Source organism: Nestor notabilis, unplaced genomic scaffold (genome assembly GCF_000696875.1).
Source record: "Nestor notabilis isolate BGI_N333 unplaced genomic scaffold, ASM69687v1 scaffold16314, whole genome shotgun sequence".
NCBI lineage: Eukaryota > Metazoa > Chordata > Aves > Psittaciformes > Psittacidae > Nestor > Nestor notabilis.
In genome coordinates this window covers 50,874-57,981 of record NW_009927030.1, presented here as the reverse complement: position 1 = coordinate 57,981, position 7,108 = coordinate 50,874, and positions in this window count along the sequence as shown.

Genomic DNA, 7,108 nt, shown 5'->3' with positions numbered 1-7,108 from the left:
GTTGTAAAAGGTGGTTTGCAGTTTGCGTTACATAACTCATCCTTAAATTGCACATTATTTTCTCTCTTTCTTGATCTGATGATTACCCAAATATAGAACAAACAGCATTATCTATCCACATCGATTCCTCAGTTAAATTGCTGCTTCTGAAATTGACACATTTATAGCATGGGCTTGTGCCCAAATACAGAAAATAAAGTTCTGTGCAAGGCTTCTGAAACTGCTTGTGAAATCTATGGGCTGCACCTACACCTGGTCAATGCTTCTGTGTTCAGAAAACATGCAGTTAGGATTGAGAGTGATAAGGTACATTGTGCTTTGGTGATGGACAGAGATAAGGAAGAAAGATAAATCTTTTGGGGCAAATGGCAAAGATAAATCAAAATAGGATATGAGGTAGGATTTCAACTTTGGACTTTAGAAATAGAAAATAAGTTGTTCAGCAGACAGTTCAGCATTGTTATTTCACATATGAAGATTAATTGTAACATAAGCAATATCTTTTTAGAAGAAATTTCTTTGTAAGCGTAAGATATTTGTTCATCCTGGTTAGAGAGGGGAAGTGTAGATTTTTTCTTTAATATTGACTGCTTCTTTGGCCAGTTAAAGAAATATGATCTCCTTGCTGTTCCTACTGAATAAATACAGCTTCACAGATGTCTTTGTTCTGCATGATGAAACATGATTACCTCAAATGTAGTTTCTCATTTGGTTGCCATTAGATGCATTTGTGAAATATCATTTGCCCCAGCACCACAGTACTGTCAACAGCAAGAGTCACATCCCTGGCTTCTTTGCCATGTGGCATAAATGTACTTAGGAGGCTTCGAAGCCAGCTCAACAAGAAAGTTGCTAAATGCTTTATTGTTCTTCTGTTAGAAATTTAGATATTTTCCTTACAATCAGAGTTCTAAAAAAAACCCAGAGATGTTTATTAATCACGATTAAATAGCTTTGGATTACATACCCAAGTAAATCATAAAGCAGATACCTTTTGTCTGTATGTTATATTGTCTCTGGTTTCTATAAAGAATAAATTAGTATTAAACATCTTCATTAAAGGCAAGGAATGTAATTCAGTTTGATCCTTGCAATCTCACCATTTTTTCCCTTACATCCAGATACTTCATTACTTCATCACATCATTTATATCTTCTAGACCTCTATAAGAAAGCAGGGTTAACACAGAAGTGTGCAAAGCGTAACGATGAAATTTTATTGAATTAGAATGGTTTTGCTTTATTAGCTTATTTTTCTCTACGTTCTTCTCTATAATTTTCCATGGTATGTATTCAAATTTTGAGAAATGTAGGAAAATTTAGTTTACTGTTTATGCTTTTCCCACACCAAGGCCTCATCTTTTAAGACTTTCTCTGTCTTAATCAACAACAAAAAAAAAAGGGTTAGTTTAAAACCCCATATATTAAAAAATAACTCTCTGTCTTTCAGGACAAATTTGTCCTTAATTCAATGGAGAGTTACCAAAAGATGTAGTCACTATTAGCTCATATTATAAACGTGTGCAATGTTTTGACTAAACTGCTCCATTAAAAATAGCTTGTAACAAAAAGCTGAGGTAAACCAGAAGGACCGTAGGCTATAGGAGATTGTTGCCTCAGTGGTGGAGTTTGTAGGAGTAATTTTGAAGGAGTGAATTTCAGTAAGTTCAGTAACTTCAGAAAAATACATTTTGTGGCAAAAATTCTTATTGTGCCAAGGAATAATGTAGCAATAACAGAGTTGAAGCCAGTGGCATTTACAACTCCCAGAGAAATGCGAAATAACCAAAGGTAACTCTCAAGCAACTGACTTAAAATTTTCTTAACCTAAGAAGAAAAGCGTTCTGTAAAGGATTTGCTATATGGAAAGTTAGGCAATTATAAATCTTTTCTTTGCTTTTCTCAGTGTTGTGTTCAGTTTTCATACTTTCTAGCATCACTTTTGTGTTTTCATGCATGAATGTATCATTTGGGTAATTAAAAGCCTCCATCATAAATACATTCTTTAAAAGCTTCTCCACTTGAAAGCTATGAAGGGACAAAGCTATGAAAGCTTTGAATTCAAACCTTTACGAAAGCTATGAATTACAAAGAAGGGACAAGATACAATTAAAAAAAAAAAAAAACCAAAAAGAAAAATTACAAACTTCAAAGCTAATCCTGTGATTTTAAGACAAACAATTAGTTTTTAATCAAGTCTGGCAATACTGTTTTTCTTCCATAATTAGCTGTGCCCAGCTATGTAAGGCTGTGGAACACTGCAGTACCCAGAGGGAATGATATGAGCTACAGGCTGTAACTCTTAGTATCTTGTCTGGAGCTGTCAAAATCTCAAGCTAACTTTCCATTTACTTTCCCAAAAGAAATGCTGAAGTGGAGCAGAATCCTTACCCCAAGGTAGAGCAAACAGAAGGAGATGTGGAAAACCTACACAGGAATGTAGGGAAGGATCTTTGGAGTTGGTGCAGCCTTCAGTCAGTGACAAGAAGCCCTTGTTCACTGTTCCTGGAAGCTTTGTAGCACATAACTCAGCTGATCACATCTGTTACCTTCTGCACACCCTCCTTTTTGCATCCTTGTACAGGGCACAATGCAAAGCTTGACTTCAGAAGGAGCAGAATTAACTTGTAGGAAATGCAGGCTGAAATGTTGACGAGTATCTTGAAAATAGAGCCCTTTGGTGTTCTCTTGCCATTTTCTTTTACACTTTGAGAGGGCAGTTTTGGTCCCCAAGTACCTAATCATGCAATTTACTCAACTGGGTATGAAGTTCTCCTTGGAATTTGTGAGAGCTTGGAGAACACTGTGCAACGCCTGAAGAATCACGACAAGATACAATTTGTAATGTATACTGTTTGTAATGTATACTGTTTATAATGTAACACACTTTTTATAATTAAAAAAATGGCTTCTGTGGTTTTCAGTATATAGAGCCTGTTTTTAATTGCTTAACTAGAGGTTTAGGCAAAGCAGCAGCATCTACATCCAGATCTTAACTTTCTTTAAAGATTACAAAATATAAATATTCCAAGTATGTATGTGCATTACTGGTGACTTTTATGAATTGCCTATAGAAATAATTAAATTATATATTGCACAAAAATTGAGCAATGTGCAATGAACAAGCATCTGAATAATCTGATTACTGCAGTGTTCTCTAAATCTTACATGGCAAAGTTGATTTCTATTAAAAATCAAGTTAAATTCTTTACGTAGTAGTGTTTTACAGTCTGGAAGTGTTGGACTGCTGAACTTCAGTGGAGAAAAACCAAAATGGAAGTTACACAGTATTGTGATGGAAATGCTGACTCTGCCAGTATAGGAACATCATAGTATTTCATTTTAACTTTTCTTGCTGGAAATACTTAACACCTCTAAGGATAAAATTACTTTTTAATTTACAATTTATCTCTCTGCACTTTTTGTAGTGGTCAAAGTTCCCTATTACAATTCTTCCCTAAGGCTATATCTTAAAGCTTCACTTCAGCTGCCATTTTAAATTAACTTTTAAGAGTGTGCAGAAAGGAAAACCTCTCTATTCCTCAGTGACTCTCAAAAAACACAAGTTCCAGCAGGATTATGCATTAGAGAGAACCTTGAGCTGTTTTTCTTAAGGCCCTGGTGCTTACTCAGTCAGTATACTGTTCAACTCTGTTTATATTTTGTTCACAGTCATTAAAATCCCAGACACACGTGCTCATATGTATTTCCAAGCGTGAAGGATTCTGAGGGCATGAAGATGACTGAAAAAGATAGATGTATTGTGTGAATTGCTACTTGATGTCAGTGTGCATGAGCTGCTGCTCACCTGGCATCTGACTGTCCCTTTTTGTTGGCTGTTCTAATTTGCTGTCGTGCAATAATGTAGCCAGTGAAATAGCAGCGCAGGCTTTGAAGCGTGAAAAACTAGGATCTCAATCATTGTTCCCCTGCTACCAAAATACCTCTGCTTTGCTTCCTTGGGAGTATTGACTTTCCAGTCTAGTGATTGTGTTTCAGTATCTGCATTAAATGCTTAATTGCTATTGTCTTAACATAGAGCAAATACAATGTAGGTGGAAACTAAGTATAAGTGAAGAAAAGGCAAGGCAAAAAGTGGTACAGTGAATTTTAGTTTTCCATCTCTTCCTGCAAGCAGGAAGAGAACTGGAGGAAAGAGAATGATGAACATAGAAAAGAACAGCGAAATTCAGTGTTTAAAATTTGGCAAGATGCTTTAATGACTAATAAAATGAATTCCAGTTACATGAAATGTGTATTACTTTTATGTGAAATTTTTCTTGCCAGCCTTTATCTGACATCTTAGAGAAGTTTCTCGTCTCTTTCAAGGGGACAGTTCTCTGCACTTTTGCATGAATGCTGAATGCATCTAGGATGCAAGCTTGAGCTCTGTTCTGGGGACTGGTATGTACACATATGCAAAACCTTTTGTTGGTGTCTCTGCCTGTTTTGTTCCTATCTGCACACTTTATACAATATTGAGAACCTACAACAGAGGTATAGCGAGACAAGTAGATAATGTTTATACTTGGAATCCAGAACCTGTGAAATAGATGTGTTTCAAACCCCGTGTTCTCTGTACAGGGAATTCTCTTTCTTGCAAAGCATCTGCAGCACCTTTATTCTGTTACTTTCAGTGTCTTTTGGCTTTGGTTTAGGTTAGGGTATTTTGGCTCTCCAGAAGCATTATTGCTTTCTCAAAGCTAGATAATATAATCCTCTTATGCCCGAGAGGATCAGTAGGCTGAAGGAGACTGGACAGGAGTTAAAGCTGCCCTAGTTAGCATAAAGCTGGAGTTTTCTTGCTTGCAAAAGCAAGTAAGACTTTGCTTTGTGGCTGTTTTTCCATCTTTAGCCATAAGTTCTCCTGGTTTCTTTGGCTCAGTCTCACTTTGATAGTGATTTATTGCTTGCTTTGGTGATCCCTCTTCAGAAAGAGACAATGCTTCGAAGATTTGTCTTTGAATATTTTTCAGTCCTTAGGAGCCGAAAATCTTACCATGACTATTCCGAGTATGATGGCAGTAAGGCTGAGGAGGCCTGTAGGTAGCAATTCTGTGCTTTATAGTAGCCCAAACTACATAAAACATGGAAAACTGAAATTCAGACTGTGTTTGGGAGAAAATGCTTCATTTATTTTTATCAGCTGGCCCTTTATTTAATTCACAAACTCTCTTGAACTGGACTAGCTGCTAGCAAGTTATTGCAGGACAAGTATTTTAGTTGGGTATTTTCTCATTAACTTAATTTTGATGTAATCTCCAAATGAAAGTTGTGTTAATTAATCCTCTCCATTTGTCAACACATAGACAGAAAAGAACAAAAAATACAATTAGAAAAGAGAATATAACTAAGTGTATTCCAGTGTTCTTCATTTCAAATAACTCTGCTCTTGCCCATTGTGAAGGTGAATTCTTCTTTCCACAATAAACAGTGCAGCCCCACACCAGGCCTGTTTCCCATTCATCAGACATCATCTTAATGATGGCTGAGGTAATTTTGTATTGAATTGCTTACTTATGTGTTTTTCCCTGTGGCAGACAGTGTCTGATGTAGCAGGTCAGGGCTCGTTTTCAGTGGTATGTCACTGGTGATGCAATGAGTATCAGTCCCAGCCAGTGTTGAGGAACAGATCCCACTACTTGCGGCTGTGTCGATGCATGAATCAAGGGACAGTGTAAAACTTGTCCTTCTAATAAAACAGTTTGCTTATTAAACATCATCTGACAAAAGAAAAAAAAGGAATTTTTATTTTGGATTCATATGCTTATCACAGTTTCTTAAACATTTTGTGAGCATGGGAGTTGGGAGGCAGTTGAAAGCCATACAATTTGCATGAAACTCAAATGGGATCTATCTGAGAAAACAATCAGGCTTGAAGGAGAGGTTTTCCTTTGCAGGATGTTTCTGGAAAGGAAAGAAAAATAGGACTAATGGTTAAGTAGAGCCTCATATTACAGGCTTTTGTCTGTGATTGTCTAGAAATTGAATTAACCTCTCTCTTGTGCATATCATTTAAAATGTAACTTTGGAAAGGCTGCACAGAGGTTACAACTCTGAAGGCCTAATAAGCAGAAATAGTAGCAGAGGTCCTCATGCTGGGAGAAAGGAGGACTTGTGACAAGAGAGGAAAGGAGGTGAAGAGGCGGAAGAGAAATGTTAATTTTGGCAATCGAGTTGACAGAATAGATTTGTCTCCAAGCCCAATAGTTGTAAAAGTAGGTCAAAAGGGTCTGCTGAGTAAACAAATGGAAGTTTGTTAGTTCCTTCCAAAAATGATACTTTCTGTGTGCACTGTCTGGGCATAACAGAAGACAGAAAAGGAACTTGTTAGTGTTTTAATTACAGAAGACAATTACATATGGTTTTAATGCCACTAACTACATTTTTTCGCCTTCAGGAATAAAAGATCTATTGTTCATAAACCCAGAGAGTTTGCCCACAGTTGTAGTTGTTATTAAGGGGAATTGTATTACGTGTAAATCTGTTAGGTTTCTTAACCCTGCATTCTAAAATAAGCGTGTAATTTCAAGTTTTACAATCTAATATTTTCAGAAGAAAGCTTTGTAACATATGTTTTACTTCTGTTAATTACACATAGTTTACTAATAAAAAAAGAACAACAAAAGTGAGGCAGTTTATTGCTAAAGACTCCTCATTGTTACTGTGTAACATCTGTCATCCTTCAGCATTGCTTGGTTTTCTTAAATAGGTAGAGGGGGGTTGTGTAACTCTTTGGAGTTATTTTGTTTTGGGGTGCAGGGGGAAAGTCATCTTATAGAGAGGGGGAAAAAAAAAGTTGATTCTGAAGTATTGCTGGACCATAACTTCAAAAATTGTCCTATAAACCTTTACAAACTGAAGGAAAAATGTAATTCTAATTTTTTGGGTATGGCATATTTTAAGTCTTCACAAATTATTTTTAAAAATACCATCATCTTTTGATTTGAATTGACTCTCCATAACTTTCTGTGGATTTATTTATTTATTTTTTTAATCCTTATTACAGTATGAAACTAAAAATATATGGGTGAGGGGAGAATGAAAGATCACTTTTGAAGTCAAGAAATTTTCCTTTTGTCCTTGTCCTCACCACAGCAAGATTTGAA